The sequence below is a fragment of the Sphaeramia orbicularis genome, chromosome 3 (genome assembly GCF_902148855.1).
Source record: "Sphaeramia orbicularis chromosome 3, fSphaOr1.1, whole genome shotgun sequence".
NCBI lineage: Eukaryota > Metazoa > Chordata > Actinopteri > Kurtiformes > Apogonidae > Sphaeramia > Sphaeramia orbicularis.
The window spans coordinates 55,560,567-55,584,668 of NC_043959.1; positions in this window are offsets into that span (position 1 = coordinate 55,560,567).

A 24,102-nucleotide genomic window follows, 5' to 3' on the forward strand; every position below is an offset into this window, starting at 1 on the left:
AAAGCACTTTAAAACAACCACAGTGGACCAAAGTGCTGTACAGAAGAATAAAAGCACGATACAAATTAATAAAAGCATTAAAAAAACATTAAAATCAAATCAAATAAAACAAAATATAAAAACAGAAACAAATATCAACATAGACCATCAAAAGTAATCAAAAACAATGGTTATGCAATCAAGTACTAACTCCTGTGTGTGTCATGTGACTAAAACAGACAGAAAAGAAAACGTGGAAATGCGTAAAAGTATTGTTTTTGTCAGTACAATACCATAGATATTGATGTAAGAACTGAAGTGATTTTGGTTATTATCAAGAAAACATGGAAAATGTCTAGATATCAGTTTTTAAATTAAACTCTTATGAGCTATTTTTGTTATCTTTAAATTTGTCCAAACAAATGGACCTTTAGTTGTAGCAGGCATTAAAATGAACAAGAAATTGAAGAAAACAAGGGGTGGTCTAATAATTTTTTCCACACTGCATACAAATATTAAGAGGAATACCCATGGCTCCTCAGTCATCAAACGCAATAAAAGAGTTATTATATGAACAAATCTTCTGGCGGATTACTATAGTTCTGCTGTCACTTATGAAAAACCTTATAAGTGTAAACAGATTATTATTGAGTAAACACCCTCACAGAGGAAATGAAGGAGATAAAACTGAAACTGGCAACAACAGTAAGAAGAACAGGAAGTTTGGGGCACATTTCATACCGTTTAGTAAATGAATCTTTTACATAGATGTGTGGTTGAGTATGATCATGACCACCCTGTACACAACAGTATTACTCTATGATTGGATTGTATATTCCAGTATTTACAGCGAGTTTTAACGTGACACAAAGATGGGGTTTTAGTTCAGTCAGCTTTAGGCGGTTTTTCATCAATATTGGATTATCACAGGGCGGCACGATGGCTCAGCGATTAGCACCGTCTACTCAATGGAAATGGATTCACATATGGTAAGCGTGTTCTCTCCGGTCCAAAGGTTAAGCAGTGACTGTTATATTGCCTCTAAGTGTTTGTGTGTCTGTCATGTGGTTAACAGCAAGTCTATTTACAGAGGTGGCCCATATTCGACTCTAATACTAAAGTAGAGTACAGATCACTGGTGAAAGTAGAAGTACTGATTCAACTTTATTCAATGAAAAAAGTACACATTCTGAAATACAGGGTGGGGAAGCAAAATTTACAATATTTTGAGGCAGGGATTGAAAGACAGTGTATGACCAATTAGTTTATTGAAAGTCATGAGAATTTATTTGCCACAAGAAAATGACAACACACACATAACAACATAATAGAAAATGTTTTTATTCTATGTGTCCTCCTTCTTTCTCAATAACTGCCTTCACACGCTTCCTGAAACTTGCGCAAGTGTTCCTCAAATATTCGGGTGACAACTTCTCCCATTCTTCTTTAATAGTATCTTCCAGACTTTCTCGTGATAGTTTTGCTCATAGTCATTCTCTTCTTTCCATTATAAACAGTCTTTATGGACACTCCAACTATTTTTGAAATCTCCTTTGGTGTGACGAGTGCATTCAGCAAATCACACACTCTTTGACGTTTGCTTTCCTGATTACTCATATGGGCAAAAGTTTCTGAAAAGGTATGGATAATAGTGTTAGGTATGATTATGACATCAATATATGTTTGGTTTCAAAACAATTGACGTAGTGCCTGCTGAGAAAAAACAACTAAATGTTCATTGTAAATTTTGCTTCCCCACCCTTTAAATCCAACCCTTCGTGGATGTCTTTACTGTTGCTATGCAAAGCTACCAGGCCTTCACTACATTTTAATATGTGAAAGCAATTATTGTAACTTACAAATGCATGTTTTATCACATTCATTTAGGTCAACGGTTCTCAATGTTTTTCTGTCGGGCCCCCCTCTGGAGGACGAAAAATCTCCAGCCCCCCCCAACCCCAGCAACATTGCAACAATGGTGCAATTATAACTTTTATTCAAAGAAACATCAATATTGTAAAAATACTTTTTGCTTTTCCTTGAATAATTTGTTGTTCAAATTAAAAATAACTTAGATTTTTACTCGAACAATACAAATAAACTCAACAAGATTGCTCCGAGACAATTCATTTATTATCTGAACCTGCTTTATCCTCACTAGGGTCTAGTGCCTATCGCAGCTAACCTATTTTTCCAAATAAAAATTGGAAATGCACAATTATCTTACAACTATGACAATAAAGTTACTTTTTTTGAGAACAACAAACAAATTTTGGTAATAAAGATGAACATTTTAACAATATCAGTGGCTGATATGAGCCCGTTTCCATTGCACATCTCAGAACATTTAAGTGCAAACTGTACAAACTGTGCAAAAACAGAAACATTCCACATGTGTCTTTTCCAGTCCAGTCCTTGTCCGTTGTCCAAACCTAAACTCTTTGTCTAGTCTAGTGACAGATCACCATGGCAGTAGATTTGTTTGTTGTACGTCCCTAAAATGAGTCCAGGGTGCTCAAACACAAAAATTTTAATTCCACCTGCTACATGTTCGAACCTGAAGGAGAAAAAAAAAAAAAACAACCACCCAGGAGAGATCCCATGCCCCCCCGGCACGCCTTTGTGCCCACCCCACACTTTGAGAAACACTGATTTAGGTTCATATCAGTCTTGAAATTGGGAAAGTATACAACACCCCCCCCCCCAAATAATCACAAATCCCTGTTATATGCTTTAAAACATCATCAGCCCATTGTGCAAGGTATAGAAAGTATATTTGTCTGAAAATGTTGAAATAAAAACTCTTTTTAGGTACTATAGCAAAGTATTTGTAGTCAATATTTTCCGACTTCTGCCTATTTCAAACTCCCTTAAACTTTCAGCTCTCCCATCACTCTGTACGTTTAGCCGTTATATGGTGTCTGGGTCTGTGGGACCCATTTTCATTTTTTATTAAAAGAAAAATGAGTAATTATTTTTTTGATGAATTTTTTCCTCTCATATCTTGATTTCTTGATCTCTCGTATCTTGAAGGAATGTTCAAACATAAGACAATTCAAAAACATTTACAAGAACATGTTTTTCACAAGATATAGGGAGGAGGGTTATTAATTGTCACCATATGTTCACTGTTGTTTATGTATATATTTCCTTCCTTGAGTTAATTATTATTTGTTTATTTATTCGCTAGCACAACTAAGAAAGGCATTGGCAAAAGATTATATGTGTATTTGTATGTGTGTATATGTATAAACGTATATATGTGTATATGGATGAATGAGTGTGTGTGTGAATAGATATATAAATATAGAAGAGTAATGTAAAAGGAAGAGGGACATATATTATTAATAATATTGTAGGGAGAGGGGGTGGGATTAGATAAGTTATATTTCTTCCCACCCCTTTTCGGCTAAATGTAAATGGAACTATTGTGCTTTTCTTCTGACTAAGATTGTTATGATTCTTGATATTTGTATTATTATGTATGTTTGGCAAGTGCATATACGTTAAATTTCATTGCATGTTCGGAATAAATCACTAAATCACATTATATTACATTTTATTTAAAAAAAAAAAAAAAATAGCACTTTAATCCATAAATGTGATCTAGCAAAGGCAAATATTAAACATATATGCTTTTTATGTTTCTTATATTTGGGATGAAGTAAACATCTGTTGAGTATTTCAACATTAAATTATTTGATTATATTGAATTAAAACCCCACAAATGTAGTGGGTCCACCATACCCGTAAATCTGAACACCACACAAGGGTTAAACAGAAACTACAACATTCCCTAGTTGACTGTTGCACATGTTGACTCTCCCCATGCACTCTAGTAGTTATTTATGTTGTTTTTAAAGTCTTGGATTCATCTGTACTGTTCCCCTTTTTCCATTTTTCTTTTGTTCTGTTTTGTTTTGTCACTGTTTTGTCTGTTGGGGCCTCTTGTCAGGTCATCATTGGAAATAAGAAGCTGTTCTCAACTGATTTTAACTGGTAAAATAAAGTAATAATAATAATCTTTAAGATATACTTTTTTGTATATGTTTATATTTTTGCTGCGAAATCTCAGGACAGTCTGACAAAGGGAAAAAAAACCCTTTCTTTATTTCTTTATTAATGGTCCATATTGAGCTTCTTTACGGACTCTTGACTTATTATATTTAGACCAGCATTTCCCAAATTTAGACATTCAATTTCTTGTTCTAGTCTCTGGTTGCTTTGTAGTGATATATTTTGTTAAGAGGAAATAAAAGTATAACATTGGTGAACTGGCAGCACTAGCTCATTATTGACTGGAATATCATAATACTAACTGTAATGCAACAGTGTGGAGGACTGTTAGATGACTGTTGCACTATAAATAGGTTTACTGGTCTCTTTATTACCTTTTCCAGCCTTCTCCTGGTCTTTGGCTTGTAACCTGATAACCTTCAGCAACAAGAGGAATGCTCCTTGTTTCCCACATTAACATCCCCTCTGCTGCGTCCCCTCGTTTCCCACCTGCCTACCTCTCCTCCTATCCCCATTCACAGCTGTTGGCCATTATCTTTCCTGCTTACCTGACCCCTCACCCTCCATCTCTCCGGCGGGGTACCTTTGTGCCGGCGACATCTGAACCCCGTGATCGTGTTAAATGTGGCCTTTCTTACATAATTTCCACAATGGCCTCAACAACCCCAACCTTTCTCTCCCTCTCGTAGATGTGAAAAAGGAGACCAGAAGAGAGGGGGGAGACATGAAAGTGACTCGCAACAGAGCAAATATTCTTGTCTGGGCCGGGTGGGACATAGACACAGGGGCCCTGTACCAGTCAAATCCACTGTACTACCTTTACAAGAGAGGCTTTTTTGTATCTGTAGTATCAGCTCCCCTCATGATCCTTTCAGCTGTTAAACCTACCCTTTTAAACATCTACAGCTGGTTTTTGTAGTGACTTCCAAATGAGGTTTCATGTACATCTAATCTTCCCTTGGTGATTAGATTATTTAGTATATAGTATATATAATTAGTTAGTTTAGTGTGTGTGTGTGTGTGTGTGTGTGTGTGTGTGTGTGTATATATATATATATATATATATATATATATATATATATATATATATATATATATATTAGGGCTGTCAAAATTAACACGTAAATACAGATTAATCCATCATCATGATCATCAATCTGATAAAAAAATTTACACAATTAACCCATTTGCAGCACAGAATGGCTCTGAACGTCTCTGACAACACATTTGGGTCAGTTTGTCCAAGTAGAGTTAGCATCGCACATGAACAAATGGACAGTTGATCCGGTAGTGACAGGCAGCAGAACCAGCCCATAAAGATGGAAGACACTAAACAGCAGGTTGGCCCTCTGGATGGAAATATGAGGACAAACCCCCCCCCCCCCCCCCCCCCCCCCCCCCAAGACGGAACGGTTGTTTCAAGTTGTTTTGTTGAAAATATTGAAGGTGTTTAATAAACACGCTAAGTGCATATATATTCCCTTCTTTCTTGAGTCTGTTTGCTCATGCGAAATGAAATGTGATTAATATAGATTAAAATGAATGATATTTAATCATGATTAATTGAAATTAATATATACTATGTATATATATGTGTATTTATTTATTTATTTATTCTCTTGTATTGATAATTCTTTCCTGCTACTTTTTATTATACTTGAATAGAGCAACTGTAACACCCAATAATTTCCCCTGGAATTAATAAAGTATTCTGATTCTGATTAGATTAGATTAGATAGAACTTTATTGGTCTCTTGGGCAGAGCCCTCTGGAAACTGAGGTTCTAATAGCAGCACAACACCGAATGTACAGTATAAGAAATATTATAAGAAAATAGTAATGCAATATTTATGTATAAAAAAAAACAGTATTGAAAAAATAGGCAGTTGCACATTGGGAATTACTTGTAAAAACAACAAGTAACAGAGTGGTAATAATAAAGTAGTAGCAATAATAATAAATAATAATTATTAACTATTATATTGTTATAATATTATAATAAGCACGATATATATATATATATATATATCGCTATGTATTTACTCTCTCCATTGTTCACTGAAAAGCAGGTGTTTTCCTATATTTCATTCATTGACCAGAGTAAATCCAGGTTATTATATCAAAACTGAGAGAAATTAGTCTGAAGTGAGTCCACCACTACTGTCATTTATCAAACTTCAGGGGTTTAATTGTTGAATCAGTGTTGCAGAAGGTGACAGTGTTTCCACATTCACTCTTCTCTGAAAGTCCAAAAATTACACATCTAATGCGACTAAAAAGCTGAGAAACTGTATTTGACCTGAATCATTGAAATGTGTTGGTAGGATTAGTGGTTTATACATTCTTCAACATTTTAGATCAGTAGATGTTTTTGGTCACTGTGAGCTGTTGGTCTGTGATGGTCAATGCAATGGATCTGTGACTGGAAAAACTAAAATAACTGTATTCTTACAAACTTTGCTTTCTATTATTTCTATTTGCTTTATATTCCAGCAAATGAACATCAAGCTTAGTTACTCCTGTTTTTTATGTGATGGTGTAAGGTTTTGGTCAGTACAACTTTCTGGCAATAACAGAATTTTAGATTTTTGTTCCAAGCTAAAATTTTAAATATACATGTTTTTGCAGCATTCAAGCACATCTCTACAAGGAAATTCTCAGACCAGAAATGAAACCTTTAATTCCACTGTTCAATTGCCTAAAACAAGACAAAGACAACACAAGGAAATGGCAGATTCAACCATTCTTAAAAAGATTACACTCCCAGGAAATTGTCAACACAGAATATTGAGGGGTTCAAGTCTCCAGAATGGTCTGTTTACACGATGTAAGTTTATTCTGTATTTTTCACTTGTGGAAGGCTTAGAGGTGCTGTTTGCATGTGAATCAAAGAGTATAAAGCAAAACCACCATCTGGTAGATGGCTATACCACTAACATGCAAAACAAGTGACTTCATGTGCATGCTTTGTTTGGATCTCTAGGCAAATGTAATTTGTATTGCAAAGCCAAGCACTTATTCACGGGGTGAAATTATTACAGTAGTAGTGTTGGAAAAGACAGTGGAAGTCACACTCCCCACCATCATTTGTATAAGGCCTGTCTGGTTGTGGACACAGTGGGGGAGGAAGCAATCTATTTGGATTTTTTTTTTTTTTACTTCATAGACATTCTAAACTACAAACTGAGGATTAATTTCACAACATAAAAGTAAAGCATTTCACACTCACATTTTCATGTATTAAATGGTTGTAGGGATATAACTCAAGCTTGAAACCTGCATGTTTGACTATTGAAATTCACTTGTACTCTGTGCTCTGCCTCATGTTATGCAGGGGGCGTCAGGTTAAAACATTAACATTTTACTTGCAGTTATTCAGACAATGGCTTTATGAGATGCATGTTCTGCTTGTGCTGCAGAAGCAGACAGCAAAATCACATCAAAAATAAGTAAACAGACATATGTTTTATTAGACTAGAGCTGCCAAATGATAAAATATTTTAATCAGATTAATCACAGGGTTGCTGTGGATTAATTTTGATTTATCACGATTAAATATCCTACTTTTTTTTTAAATCTATATTAATTGTGTTTATTTTGCATGAGCAAACAGACTGAAGAAAGAAGGGAATATATATGCACTTTATGTGTTTGTTGCTAGCTGGGCGACGCCTTAGCTGAAGTGCTAGCAGAATCCCAGACTAACGTATGCTTCACATTAATGTGGTATTTTAAGATGGAAGTGCTTCAGTGAAAAAAATCCTCCCTCCTGCAGAGTGTGCATAATACTTGATGTCGGCTGACTGTTTCATCGTGGGTTTTTTTGTCCTCATATTTCCATCCAGAGGGCCAACCTGCTGTTTTGTGTCTTCCATCTTTATGGGCTGGTTCCGCTGCCTGTCACTACTGGATCAACTGCCCATTTGTTGATGCGTGACGCCAACTCTACTTAGACAAACCGCCCCAAATGCGTTGTCAGAAATGTTCAGAGTCATTCTACGCTGCAGATGGGTTAATTGCATTACAATTTTTAATCAGATTAATCATGATGATGGATTAATCTGCGTTAAAGTGTTAATTTTGACAGTCCTAATATAGACCCTATCTCTGTTTTGATCTAATAACCTTGGAATTAACTCAGTTTTCATGATAATCTTAATCAAGTATAGGAAATTCAATATAGGAAAATACATTATTTACACTGAAAAATGCAAAATACAGAAGATACTATTATAACACTGGGTTAAAAAAAATGTTTTTTGCAAGTTGTCTAGGTTTTTTCAACTGAATTAGGACCATTTTGCACCGCTAAATCCATAAATGACATCTGTTTTTCTCAATCAGGTCAGGTTTTTTTGCTAATTTGATTTTGAAAAATTTGATCTTCTCACAAAATTGATTACATTTTTGTGACTTTATCAGTTGATTTTTTATATAGTTCTCACCCAAAATAGGTTTTAAGAGAAAAAAAAATCATTTTCTAACAGGATTCCTGTTAGGTACAATGGTGTATTCACCGCAGATGTAGCAGAATACGTCAGGCTTATTTTTGCAAGATCTTCTAGTCGAAGCCATTTCATTCACCTGTAATATTACAAAAAAACATTAATCATAAATTGGCAAAAATAAAGTCTTCAGAATTCATTTATTGCAATAAATATGAAAGAATTTTGTATCATATGATGTGAAAATGCCCATAAATGTGAGCAAAAATGTTAAAAAGCCAATATGTAGCATAGTTCAGAAAGTTGACCTGATTGAGCAAAATTAATGTGATTTTTGGATTCAGCACACCAAAATGATCCTAAATCAGCTCAAAAAACTTAAACAATAAATTTGTTGTTGACCAGTGTAATAAATTATGATAAATCACTTAAGAAAGGTGAAATAGAGAAAATTTTTTATTTGGGAACTGCCATAAAAGTAGCACTGGGTCTTAACTGCATTGTTATACAATTATCTTATTGTCAAATATATATGTAAATGTTGCCATAATTCCAAGGGAATAAAAAATGACTTGCCTTTTTTCATTGACTGTGATGCAATTTTTTCCCAAGATAACGTTCCATGGGACTTTGGCTCTGCAGTATTTTCTGCAGCTTTCTCCTCTCAGTCCAAATCATCAGAACAAATGCAAATATAACATGATCTGTCTCTGTTTTACACCACTGTGGAAAAGAAAAGGCATTTTCACATTTCAGTGCTGAGTAACATCTGACCGAATCTGATCAGTGATAGGTATTTACACCTGTCAGTCACAGATTTAACCCTTAAATGCCTGCCTTAGCACACTCCTCTTCAATCTGCAAGTCTTTCCATAGCTTGAAAAACAGCTCAAAGAAGGTGGGTACAATTTTCTTCTTTTTTTTTGTCAGACTACTTCAATTACAACATGATGAAAGGTTGGTAGAGAATTTCTACCTTAATTCATGACTTTAGCTATCTTTAAGCCTTTATCGGGCAAGTGACTATTTTTGGTAATCTCTACAAACATTAATTATGGGGTTCATCCTGTACCTCAGTGAGGTCAAGAAGCATGTTGGTTTTTATAACACTATACTGTGATTCAGAGAGATTTTATAGAAATTTTGTAGCTGTAAATAGTGAATATAAGCAATTTTTGTCAGTTTCTGACCTTATAACAGTTGTTTTATTGCATGTGTTTACTTTTTATCAAGTGGTGTTCAGATGTTTTAGGGCAAGAGGAGGTAGATGATGATGTCCAACAACACACTAAGGTTGAAATTTAGTTTGAATTTCAGAGTATTTTCATGAGTGCCCTATGAAGGTAGCCTGGTCAGCCATCTGTCTTTCTCAATGAGAAATCTGGAATCTGGAATCGCAGGGCTTGAATATAAATATGAAGGTGGGACTAACAGACACTGAGTAAACCAATCACAGATAAGGCAGACGTGACGCTTTTGTCAGAGAAACTTAAGAATACAGGTAATTGGATAAATGCCACGATGTTGTCCCACCCCAGGACGCCAGACGTCTTTTGGGGTGAATAGAGCGGTGGGCGGAGCTCTGCCAGGCTGGACGCCAGAATCCCATGTGCTGATTGGAGGATCAGTCGAAAGGCTGAATCCCATCTGATTGACAGCTATTTTCAGATCTACTCCTTCACTGACACAGTTCAGTTTAATACCGTCGCACATTCTGCTGTGAAATCGAGAGAAACCACTACAAAATTACTCGTTCATTTCTTGCACTGTAAATAAAACACACTCATTGTACTTCCTTGTTTCAATTTAACATAATTTCAGCGTTTTCTTGTTTCAGTTTCATAATTTAATAATTTCTTGTTCAGTTTAATATCATTTTGTAGATAGTTAAATCAATCAAACTGTCAGCTAGGTCAGAGTGAAAGGAGCATCTGTTTAAAAAGGCTGAAGTCTGACACCCACAACACAATGGGCCAAAGCATTCTAAGCAGCCCAGCTCTGCTGGACATTCAGAGGACACTCAAGTCCTTGGAAAAGATGCCTACTTGGTACGATAAGGTCACTGAGCATTTTCTTAAAAAGGAACGGAGGGCCGAATGTATGTTTAAATAACTTGACTTTTTTTTTTTTTTTTTTTTAATGTAAGCCGACAATGAGCTTCCCCTGTCTGAAAGACGAGCAGCCGCCACTGCTTGGAACTGACTTTGATTCGCGACAAAAAGAAGTTGCGAAAAGTATGACGCATTGCGAAACACCTGCCCCCAGAATTATGATTGGTCAGTGTGGAATAGATTGTGTATATTTCACAGCGACTGGCCCAATTCCAAACTGTTTTCTTAGTATTGAATACACTGACAAAACCAGATGGTTGGACAGGCGAATATAAAAGGTTAAATTTGGAGGATGGGTTGCAGTCATGCTGTGTTGTTTCTCTGCAAACTTTGCCTTGTGTTCTGTCCTCCATCTGGATCTGCAGGCAATATGTTTACAACCCAAGGTTCGTGGATATATTTTGCCCAAACTACCGGCTTCTGTATCCTCTTGGAATGTACATACATTTATCAATTGCTGTGTTTTCTCTAACGTTGGACATACAGTATGTCTAGGATTATATAAACTGTACACAGAGAAGTGCTTTCAGGACTAGGTTCTTCAATCTCTTGTATTGAGCAATCTGTTCTCATGAGCACATTCCAATAAACGCTTCCTGCGTAACACATCCACAGTCTTCAGCTTGTCTTCCCTGTCTTTCTACACCTGCTCACAGAAAAATCCCCATCAAGGCAATTATGGAATGTTCACTCAATTAATGCCAAAAATCTATCAAACACTGCAGCTTTAAGTCCAGCTCCATGGTCGATTATACTTTAATCATATTCTGCAAATGTAAGAATAATGTACACCTCTATTTGCTGGATGGAGATGATATTTTTACTTTATGTAACGTATAACCCATTTAATCATCCCGACTGACTGATTCATGCAACAGTACTTACTAAGAAAAAGTTTGGCCCAGTCTCAAACTTCAGGGTTATTACTGGAACTGTAGTCGAGAGGCTCAACTCTTAATGAGCGAGATAGGTGCTGCTTGTCAGTGGTAATGGTGTTTTCAGTGTGCAGCAGACCATGGCCTTACACGGGTCATTCGTCAAACATCCTGCCAACATTTGTTGCCAAGCACCTCTTGCGTTACTCATAACACATGACAATATAATGGTCAAATGGGGCCAGTTAGTTTGGCCAAAGACAGTATGGACCAAGGGTGAATGATAAATCAGCCGTTGGGTATTGATTCTTACTTTTATCACATATGGGTCTACGAAGCAAAGCAAACATGAAGTAAAGCCCCTCTCTGTCACTTTTATGGGCCCTGTCCAGTTGCATCTAATGGCTACACAACACATGAAGAAGAACTGTTTAGTCCGGGTTGTGAAGTGACTTTGGGTGTTTAAATGTTTCGATTGCCACTCGTAAACACGGTCTATAGTGTCATTTTTCATCATACAATCTGTGGGTCGGCAAGTCTGTTTCATTTGGAGCGTTTTTATAATCTGAGTCTATTCTTAACCTATAAAGGCCCAAACATCCACCATCAAACAAAAGCAATCTAAACTGTTGATCCATTAATCCTATCAATACATGTAAATAATTGGTGTAAATACAGTTTGTCATCATTTCATGGTCATCAGATATGACCCATTTGGATGTTCAGAGGCTCTGTAGTTACCGTGCAAACACCATCGTTTTCTACAACATTGATTCACCAGTAAAACCCATAGAGTTGGATCAATGACAGTGGATGGAGACACTGGGTTTATGTTCATTCATTCATTTTCTGAACCCGCTTTATCCTCACCAGGGTCACGGGGGTCGCTTGGAGCCTATTCCAGCTACATAGGAGCGAAGGCGGGGTACACCCAGGACAAGTCTCCAGTTCATCGCAGGGCTGAACATATAGAGACAAACAATCACTCGCACATTCACACCTATGGGCAATTTAGATTAACCAGTTAACCTATTAGTGCATGTCTTTGGATGGTGGGAGGAAGCCAGAGTACCCGGAGGGAACCCACGCAGACACGGGGAGAACATGCAAACTCCACACAGAAAGGTCCCACCCCCTGTCGACTGGTGTTGGAATCGAACCCAGGACCTTCTTGCGGTGAGGCACGAGTGCTAACCACTGCACCACCATGTCGCCCCCGGGGTTTATGTTCAGTTAATGCTATATTTTACTGAAAAAGTAACTTTTTCTTCATTTTTTTTCTGTTTTGATACAGTAACCTTTCACTTTACTCTGAGCTTTTATGGACATCTTCATGATCAATCAATTAAAGGTGGGGTATGGGATCTTAGAAGAACGATTCGAGCGAACTACATTTTGAAAATACACAATTCAAAAGTCCAAACCCCTTTCTTCAGACATCAATCAATCAATCAATCAATCTTTATTTATATAGCACTTTTCATACATTAAGGCTGCAGCAAGTTTAAAAATCAGTACCACCCCCCACTCACCCCCTCCTCCTCCCCAACCTACCCACCCACCCACACACACACACACATATGCAACCCACAAGCTCACACATACTTAAAAAGACTAACTGAGCACGGGAGGACCAGAAAGAAAAAGTAAAAGTAAAAGAGGAGGTGCTGTCTCATCCCCCCAAAGCCACGCCTCCAGAGTACTGGCACGTGCAACGCTTGTTCTCAAGGGTTCACGAGCGCCACACAGCATCAATTCACCCAGCTCTGGCTGCCCCGATCCATGCATACCTCATTCAGTCTCCTCCAACACCCCCGCTCTTACAGAACAGCCCCAGTTCAGACCTATCTGACTAACGTTACATTTCCTACTGATTTATGTTGGTGACAAAACAGCTTACCGGTGAACTTTCCATCCTAATATAACTAATATAGTCAAGCTCTGGCTCTGTCTTCGTTTCCTGTACAAGTGCTCCAAACCTTTAAGAATACACGATTCATTGATTTTTGTAGTTTTTCATCCGATTTACATTTATACTCAACTAGACATAGCGACAATCTTCATTTACCCTTCTGTCAAACATCTGGTCATCAATTTAATATTTTATTTAGAGGTCCTAAATTCTATGCATAATCAAACATTTTAATGTGCGCTGCTTTTATTTTATTGTATTTCTCATCTTATTTCTTGCACTTCAAAAATTCTATGCATAATCAAATATTTTAATGTGCGTTGTTTTTATATTTATTTTTATTTTATTGCATTTCTCTCAAATTTCATTTTCTCTTGATGTATAATCAAATCTTAATGTATTTTAATATTGTATTTTTTCAATCAATGTGAAGCACTTTGGGCTACAATTTCTGTATGAAAGGTGCTATACAAATAAAGTTTATTATTATTATTATTATTATTATAAATTGTGGAACAATCTAGACATGTCTCTGAAGTCTATATTGTCATTTACATCTTTCAAAAACTCACTGTAAAAACATCTCCTGTCCTGAATTTTTCAGTGTTTTCTATATTGTTATTTGTTGTTTAATTATTGTTTTCTTATGTTTGTACATTCTATTTTTTATTTATAGTAGATGATGGGAGTGGAACTCTGTACAAGCCCTTTGGGCTTCGTTCCCTCCCTGCACTGTTTTTATTGTGCTAAATAAATAAATACAAATACAAATACATGCACGAAGAGGGGGTCACGCAGAGGGGGGAGGGACAAATGGCAGTTGAGTTTGATAGAGAGATTGGGCGCTCAAAATGATTGGATGGTGTTTTTTCAGTCCTGCCCATTCCACATGTGACTAAATTTTTTTTTATTTTTGTGTTAGAGCATTTAATTAATTGGTTGTAATTGGGGTGGGAAGAGGATTTTAAGCAATATAGTAAAAAAAAAAAAAAAAAAAAAAAAGCTCCAGGAAAACATCTCACACCCCACCTTTAAACACAGGAAAATAGATGATTTTCACTGGGAAAAAAATGCAAAATCCAGAGGATAATATTGCAAAAAAAGGTGATAAATCACTTAGGAAAGGTTAAATAGAGAGAGAAATTCATTTAGGAACTGCCACAAAAGTCACACTGGGTCGTTATGGGTTAAATGTTATCGAAGTGTGAAGCACATCCAGTTGTAGTTGGTATTTAAAGGGGCACATCACTGGAGTGGTGGTACCTGTATGGATGTGTCTACCTTCACGTGAGCATCTGCGGCACATTTTGAAGTTGTGATCTGGTAGCTCCTCATATCATCTGTGGGTAATCGTGTTAGTTCCACTACTCATCATCTTGACTCCAGTTCTTCAAAACACCCCGAAACACTTCTGTAGAACTGAGATGCCATTCTGAGAATCTGGTGGCTCTTGTTAAGCATGCTCCTAACATCATGGAAGACACAGCCGAGCCGACTGACATCGATTCTGATGATCAAAGAGCAGACAAAGAGTTCAACACTACATTCCTTTCGTGCCAAAAACAGAAGCTTTCTCTGGTGTCAAAGGTTGAAGAAGTGTGTGTTTTCCATTAGATTAGGCTTGTGAAGTTGAGCCAAGCATGAAAAACTAGGGATCTTAGTGTTTGCTCTAAGTATCTGCTCTCGTAAGACAGCCAGTTTTGGCTCTTATAGCTCTTAGCCAGATGCAACACAACAACATAGAAAAGTTATACTACTTCCAAAAAAGTTGGGTTGTCTAAAGTGTAAATGCAATAATTTTCAAATTTCATAAACCCTATTTTATCCACAATAGAACATAGAAACATGTTGAAACTGAGAAAATGTACAATATTAAGAAAAAATATGGCAAGTTTGAATTTGATTGCAGTAACATACAGTAGTAGGAGACATCAAAAGGCTGGAAAAGTAAGCAAACCTAAAAAGAAACAGCTGAAGTATCCCAATCTGGTTTTAAATTGTGGAACAATTTCAGAATAATCTTCCTGTAGTCAAAACATTGTGTGAATCTGTAGAAACGTCTGTGCACCATGATCAAGGTTGTAAATCAGTTCTGGATACCTGTGATCTATGGACCCTCAAGCAGCACTGCATTAAACCAAACTTGAATCTGTAATGGAAATCACAAACACTTGTAGAAATCACCATCTGTGAAAACAGTTCATGGTGCCAGCCACAAAACTCTATCATGAAAAGAAGAAACCATATGTGAACGTGATCCAAGGCGCAATTCTCTGATGGTATGGGGACGCATTAGTGCCTATGGAATGGATAGCTTTTACATCTGCAAAGGCATCATATCCTCTCATTTCATATTACATCCTCCCGTCATGATGTCATGTTTTTCAGAGAAGGCCTTACATATGTCTGCAGGACAATGTTAAAGCACAAACTGCATCCATCACAACAGCATGGCTTCATATTAGAGGACTCTGGGGACACAAATGGGACAACAGGACTTGATCTCCTCACTTCCCAGACTTTTATAGACTATTGTTAAAGGAGGAGGAGATGCTTTACAGCGCTTAAAATAGCCCTGGACAAACTTTTTGGAGTCGTGTTACAATGGTATATTTTCTATTACACGTTTATGTTCATGTTTTCTATTATTTTATTGTCTAAAACATTGTTTCTCAAGCTTTTTTGAACAAACACCCTCTCACGTCATCATGAACCATCTGATCCCCCCCCCCCCCCCCCACCCAAAAAAAGGGTGTGAGGGGGGGGTGGGGGTTTGCTGAGGGGCTTATATCGGTAGTGCCCCCTCATTTCCTGCCACCCCCCCTTATCCATCCATTCCTCCATCTATATCTATTCACCTTTCTCATTCCCATGTCCCAGCGCCCCCTGGGGGACGGTACCGCCCCCATACAGAAACACAGGTCTAAGATATGGATTTGAGTTTGCAAGTCCAACACTTTAAATAGCACACTTAATAAATAAATACATAAATACATACAGTCTACTCTCGTTATACCGCCAACTTCCGTTCACGGCCAAATTGGCGGTATAGCGAAAATGGCGTTACAACGGGTTGCGTCCATAATGTGCATGTCTTTACTATATGATGTCTATGCTGCCTCCGTTAACCCGTTCTAATTGCGTTTCTAAATAAATCTTGATTCTGTTATGTTGTAAGGGATCATTTAAAGTGGGGAAACATTTTAAGCATTATTATACCGTGTCGGGAAATGACACCCCATCATCTTGAGGCTTTGGCTTAATCCCACGTTCTCTTCCCGACATCCTGACCTACTGAGTGTTCTGCGATAAATGAAAGGTGGCCGTTCCGTAGACCTACTCGTAGCTTGTCGCGATCAACGTCTGGCGCGTTTGTTTCAGTGCATTGTTAAAATTTATGTGTACTCGATGGCAATCACGCTGGCGGTATAACGGTCGGGAAATCAACGGTATAAGTGTTGTTTGTGCATGGAACTGGGCTGGCGGATGGCGATAGGCGGAAATGGCGGTAGCTAATGGAATAATGCATTGGGGATTTTTGTGCAATGGTTTTGGTCGGCGGTGAGCGAAAATGGTGGTATAACGGCGGGCGGTTTAACGAGAGTAGACTGTACATACATACATACATACATACATACATGCATAAACATATACATACATACATACATACATACATACATGCATAAACATATACATACATACATACATACATACATACATACATACATACATGCATAAACATATACATACATACATACATACATACATACATACATACATGCATAAACATATACATACATACATACATACATACATACATACATACATAAACATATACATACATACATACATACATACATAAACATATACATACATACATACATACATACATACATAAACATATACATACATACATACATACATACATACATACATACATAAACATATACATACATACATACATACATACATACATACATGCATACATGCATAAACATATACATACATACATGCATAAACATATACATACATACATACATACATACACATACATACATACATACATGCATAAACATATACATACATACATGCATAAACATATACATACATACATGCATAAACATATATATACATACATGCATACATACATACATACATACATACATACATACATACATACATACATGCATAAACATATACATACATACATACATACATACATGCATAAACATATACATACATACATACATACATACATACATACATACATACATACATACATAAACATATACATACATACATACATACATACATACATACATACATACATACATAAACATATACATACATACATACATACATACATAAACATATACATACATACATACATACATACATACATACATACATGCATACATGCATAAACATATACATACATACATGCATAAACATATACATACATACATACATACACATACATACATACATACATGCATAAACATATACATACATACATGCATAAACATATACATACATACATGCATACATACATACATACATACATACATACATACATACATGTATAAACATATACATACATACATGCATAAACATATACATACATACATACATACATGCATGCATAAACATATACATACATACATACATACATACATACATACATACATACATACATACATACATACATACATACATACATATATGAGTGTGTCTCATGATAATATGGATGGACCCCAAATGTCAGTACCTATAAGACTAACTCATATCTACATGCAGCAAAATCCAGTCACTGTACTATTCCCTACTGCAGCTCTTCATTAATGTGTCTAAAATATGGATTCGAGTTTGCATGTCCAACACATGAAATAGCATAATGAATAAATAAACAAAGTCAAATAAATAAATGTGTCTCAGGTCTGTGCACTGGCTTCCTGTCGCTCAGAGAATAGACTTTAAAACAGCTCAAGCACCAATGTACATCTGTGACATGTTGGTCGCATATGAACCATCTCAGATCCTCAGAACCTCAGGGACTGGTCTTTTGCTGGTGCCCAGAGTCAGGACTAAACAGGTGAAGCTGCGTTTCAGTTCTATGCAGCTAAACTCTGAAACAGTCTTCCTGATGATGTCAGACAGACCTCTACAGTGATGATGTTTCAGTCCAGGCTGAAAACAGTTCTGTTCAACTGTGCATAGAACAACTGAAAGAGTTCTATCTGCATGCTTCTCTTTTAATTTGTTTTAATTGATTATTATTTGTGTTTTATTGACTATGTTTTAATTGTAATTGTGTGCTTTTAATCTGTCTCTTTTCCATTTCTGTAAAGCACTGTGAATTGCCCTGTGTATGAATTATGCTATACAAATAAATTTACCTTGCCTAATATATGGACTCCAAATGTCAGTACCTGTAAGAGTAAAAGCCTGTCCACATGACAACAAACTTATGTCAATCCACAAAATTTTAATATCATTTCAGCCTTTCATCCACATGATAATTTTCACTTGTTCCATTGGCAGATTTTCTTTTGCTTAATTCAAGAATTTTTTTTTTTTTTGCTTAGTTCAAGCAAAAAAATCTGCCAGCAGAACAAGCGAAAATTATCTTGGTAAGATTTCTTGAGATAAGATTTTCAACATCTATTGTCTAAAAATAAGTTCTTATATCTCACTGAAAAGTAACTCTTTAGGTAATTATGTCTTATTCTAAGTGTGATAGATATTTTGACTAGAAATGAGAAAAATACACTTGGTAAGATTTAGATTTTTTGCAGTGTGCTACCCACTGCACCGCTGTATCTACATGCAGCAAAATCCAGCCGCTTTATTCCCTGCTCCAGCTCTTCATTATCATTGTGACAAATAAATGAAAATGTTCTTAAACAGCATTTGCTTCAGCTTCATACCAATGTCAGTCCACTCTGTGTTCATACAAAAGTTAATTATGGTTTGGACGTTTTACCACGGGGTTGCCCTTGACCAGATAATACATGGATTATATTTACTGTGTAACACAATACAGCTGGATTTATCTGGTCTGTCAGGTTCTTCAGAGGATGAATGGGCCACTCGCCTCATGGTATAACCTTAGCCCCCGGTTCCATGATTTTCCTAATTATGCGATTACTGTAGTGGAGGAAGTGAACTATGAAGCACAGCTCTACTGGTGACCCTTAGGCCAAACAGACTTTTATTTGGTTCTGGGTGAAGTTTTTCATAGAACTTTTTCATTTCAGCTGAATTGTGCTTTAAACTTTATCTAAAGGCCGCACAATGTTCTGATATTAGTTCAGAGAAATTCTCAGAAAGACCTTGCTTTAGAAGCCCCTCTGAAAATTAAAAAGAAGGAAAAAATCAATGCAGCCTCATGAAATGTTCCTGGATTCTTCATATTTAATTTAATTTACCTTGGGCTCAGGATATTTAAGGTTTAGACTAATAATCAGTGAATCATATGTATTTGTGTCAGGGTGAAGTGTATTCATGTGGTCCTCTTCTTAAGTGTTCCTCTAAAGTGACCCACAATCAATAAAACAAACACACTATGGTCAATAAAGAAACACCCAGACAATAATAAATCACCACATGACACTTTAAAACCGCCTTATATCTAAAAGGGGTCTGTTCCAGTCCCGAGGACGAGCAGAAGCTTTGTCACCATGGTTTCACATTTCGAGACCACAAAGCTCTGCAGTGACCTTGTCCCGTCAGTACAGTCTGAGGTTCTCATATCATGAAACTAAGCTACAGCCCGACTGAGAAAATCTTTGCAGTTAATCTGGAGACTATTAAATGTTATCCTTCGAGCAGCGGGAATAAATGGGAAAATTCAGAAACACCTTAAAACTGGGGACACAAGCTGTGGAAGTCGTGTAAGTAATAATGCTTGTCTGATTTCGTTTTAGTTTTTTAAATCTGATCGTGACTTGATTTTACATCCAACTCCAACATAAAACATACTTATTATAACACATTTTATTTATTCATTTATTTATTTACAACATAAAAAAACAAAACAAGGGGAAAAAAAGCAAAAAAAAATAAAATAAATAAATAAAAACATTCGAAAAGGAGCTGGATGTAGAACAATTTATATACTCCCGCCCCCATACCCCATCTTTTTCTACTGATCACAAAGTCCCATGTCAGTTCCTCAAATTACCTTGAAGAAGCCAATAATGTAATAACAGCCAATAACATAATAATGGCCGACAGCATAATAAATTTGCCATTTTTAAAATGTAATTGACCAATAACGTAATATCTGGCCAATAATGTAATAAAAGTCCTGAACCGATAACATTTGGCCAATAATGTTATAACTTATTGGCTGGTTATTACGTTATTGGCCTGGTAAAAAAAAAATCCTTTGCCAATGTAATTTGTGAGCCAGTAACGTAATAAGTTATAACGTTATTCGCCAAAAGCTATTACGTTATCGGTTCAGGACTTTTATTACATTATTGGCCAGATATTACGTTATTGGTCTATAACGTTTTAAAAATGGCAAATTTATTACGTTATTGGCCGTTATTACGTTATTGGTTGTTATTACATTATTGGCTTCAACATACCCTAACAAATCTTACATGTCAAAAACAATTCTAAACAATCCTGCGCAAAACACAAAAAATATTATGCATATCAAAAAATAAACTGTCCATTTCATAGCCATATTATGCATATAGATAGACTTCACTTCAAACATAAGTAGGTAAAAGAAAATGAAGTAGCTACTGACACAGTACTGTGGCATGAAAGACTGGTTTGTCTGTGACCACAGAGCCAGTCAGCGCCCTTGTTCTATCATGTCTAGACTGGTAACTTGCATCTGGAAAAGTACTAAGACAATATAGCAAATAGGTCAAACATAGAACTGGTGGAGATTTAGCTCAAAATTTAGCTTTAAATTTTTTTTTGAAGATTTCCAAACGGGGTGTGGGAGCAGGGGTGGGGGGAGGCACGGTGCCCAGGGTGCTGGTAGGTAAATCTGACACTGATATAAATCAGCCACTGGGACAATGTTCAGAGTGCAGAATTCAGAGCATAGCACTCAATACAGAACTGACACAGAACTGAGAAGTCACATGCCACACTGCCGCATCTAACATGTAGCTCCGCCCACCTTCTCCAGCCTCACTGACTGCACAGAGCAAAGAACAACATGAAACCACATATAGAACATTTTGAACAATAATTCCTATTCTATATACTGTCATTAATTTGTCATTTCTTCCATCAATTACCACAGTACTGTGGTAGCAAAATGCACGAAAGAATGAACTGAAGTATACGTCATATATCACCACAGTACTGTGGCAACAAGAGGTTAATGAGTTTATGTAACAGTATCTGTGATTGGCTCGAGTAAATGATAACATTTGATTGGCTCTGTGGCAATAGACAAACCCATATTTCGTGCCACAGTACTGTGGCAGTAACCACTGCCAAAAGAAATTCCACATCCACAAGGACATTCCAATATATGGAAATAAATCAACCAAAAAAGACAACAAATATCACACAAATGTACAATAATTTCACTGTGACTCTTCCACAACACTCAATATCTGAAAAGGAATAGGATTTAGAAATTATAAAGAAAAAACAACACTACAACAGCCCTGTTATAATGCTACATCCGTCTTTTTCTGGTCAATATATGTAAATAAGGTTAATGAAACCGGCATGTAAAATACACATTACAGCAGTGGTTTCCAACCTTTTTTGGCTTGTGACCCCATTTTAACATCGGAAATTTCTGGCGACCCCAGACATTCAAAATGGAGACCTTTTATTTGCTAAAATGAATTTGTTTTTGATCATGTAATAGTTTGCTATGCTATGTTGCAAAAAAACCAATAATTTTAGAGGACATTTAGTCTATATAATGTATATTATTATGGACGGAGGCAGAAAAGCCAGGTGTAGATTACTGCACAAAGTGAGAATTTTATTTTCCTTGGTCAGGATATGTACAGTCAGTCCAGCTTGGATTTATGAGGCTGACAATTAATACTGAACAAACAATAACTCAAACTATGAATTATGAAAGCGCTGCAGCATCTGAAACTGACCACAATGAACATTTGACAGATAAACAGAACCACAGTGCTTCAGTTTCAGCTTCAGAGTTTGTCATGTCTATTATGGACTGGGATTGTCAACTCACCATATATTTTTATTATTATTATTATTATTTTTTTATCAATTCCTAGATATTTCAGGCATATTTCACTTGATTTCCAGGTGACCCCACGTGGGGTTCCGATGCCAAGGTTGAAAAACATTGCATTAAAGTGATTCTTTTTTTATGTTAGGTTCAATAAATCAAAGTTTATTTACATAGCACTTTACAACAACATAAAGAAGACCAAAGTGCTTTACATCTAAAAGCATGATTAAATCATAAGATAGCAAAAATTTAGTGCAAATACTATAAATATGCATAAAACAACGAGACACAAACACACAGTGATAAAAAAAAAAAGGTTATGTTTATTTGAGACTAGACCATAAAGAACTGAAATAGCACATTTTAAGTCCTCTGTCAGCAGACTGGAGGTGCGATGGTAGCTTTTGACCCTCGGCTCTGAGTCTTCATCTGGTTTTGATGTAATTTTCATGTGAATCGAATATGTAAAACCTCTGTGAACTCTGCGTCACAGTCTTTTCATGCACAATCACCAAATTAGGGTCCAGAGTGCGCGCTGAGCTAAATTTGTCCGACGAAGCACCTAAAATCCCCTCAATTTGAGGATTAACCTGTGGACAATAGAGATTTTACACTGGAGCCACAAACCAGTGATCACTACAGATGATGAATGCCATAAGGCTTTTATTCCCCTAAGAGGCTTACGCTGTATATCAGGAAAGGTTATTTATTTCTTCCAGTGTCTGGATATATAGATTTTTCTGTACAGTCATTATACATATGGAGTGGTGAGGGTATGCTAGTTGAAGAATATTGTATAACCAGAAGAACCACAGAGTTTGTAATAGAATAAAAAGACATGTATTAATAACAGCCTGTAGAGGAAAATGAAACCGCACCATAACTGTGAGGATCATCAATCATTTAGACAGCAGGGCCGTGGATTTACCTTATATGATCATATGAGTGACACAGACGTACAGATGACTGACAGGACTTGACAAATGTGGCCTTTAAAGCACTGCCTGATTGAACTACATGTATAAATGCACAGAACTGTTCAATATTATATTACTATTCACATGGGTAATGCTCTTTTGTTCACTGATATATGGTCTCGGTAGAGAATCAAATGTACTTTATGTAATTTAAAGGGGTCATATTTTGCTAAACCCACTTTTATTAGTCTTTGGTTCATTTATTTGTGTATTTGGACCCTAATAGTTCATAAAGTTTGAATTTGAACCCTCCAGGTGCTGCAAAGCTATCTTTATATTCATTTTGGCAAAAATCCAGTGGATTTCTACAACCTGTTTTAATTCCTGCTTAATTTGTTACGTCTATAACTAGTTACGTCACGACATTTGCACATATAAGGTCAAGACTTCTGATGAATATTTCTCCGAGTACGACATAATTGTTTGTCAGCAGCAGCGGTAGTAGTTCATACTGAAAATATGTCCAAACTTTGAGCTGTTAAAGGGCCAGCGCTCAAAACGACCTTTCTGGTGTCATTACTCAGAAATAGGGTTGAAGATGGACCTGTGGAGTTTAATGAATAATTCAGACCCAAGCAGAGCATTTACAG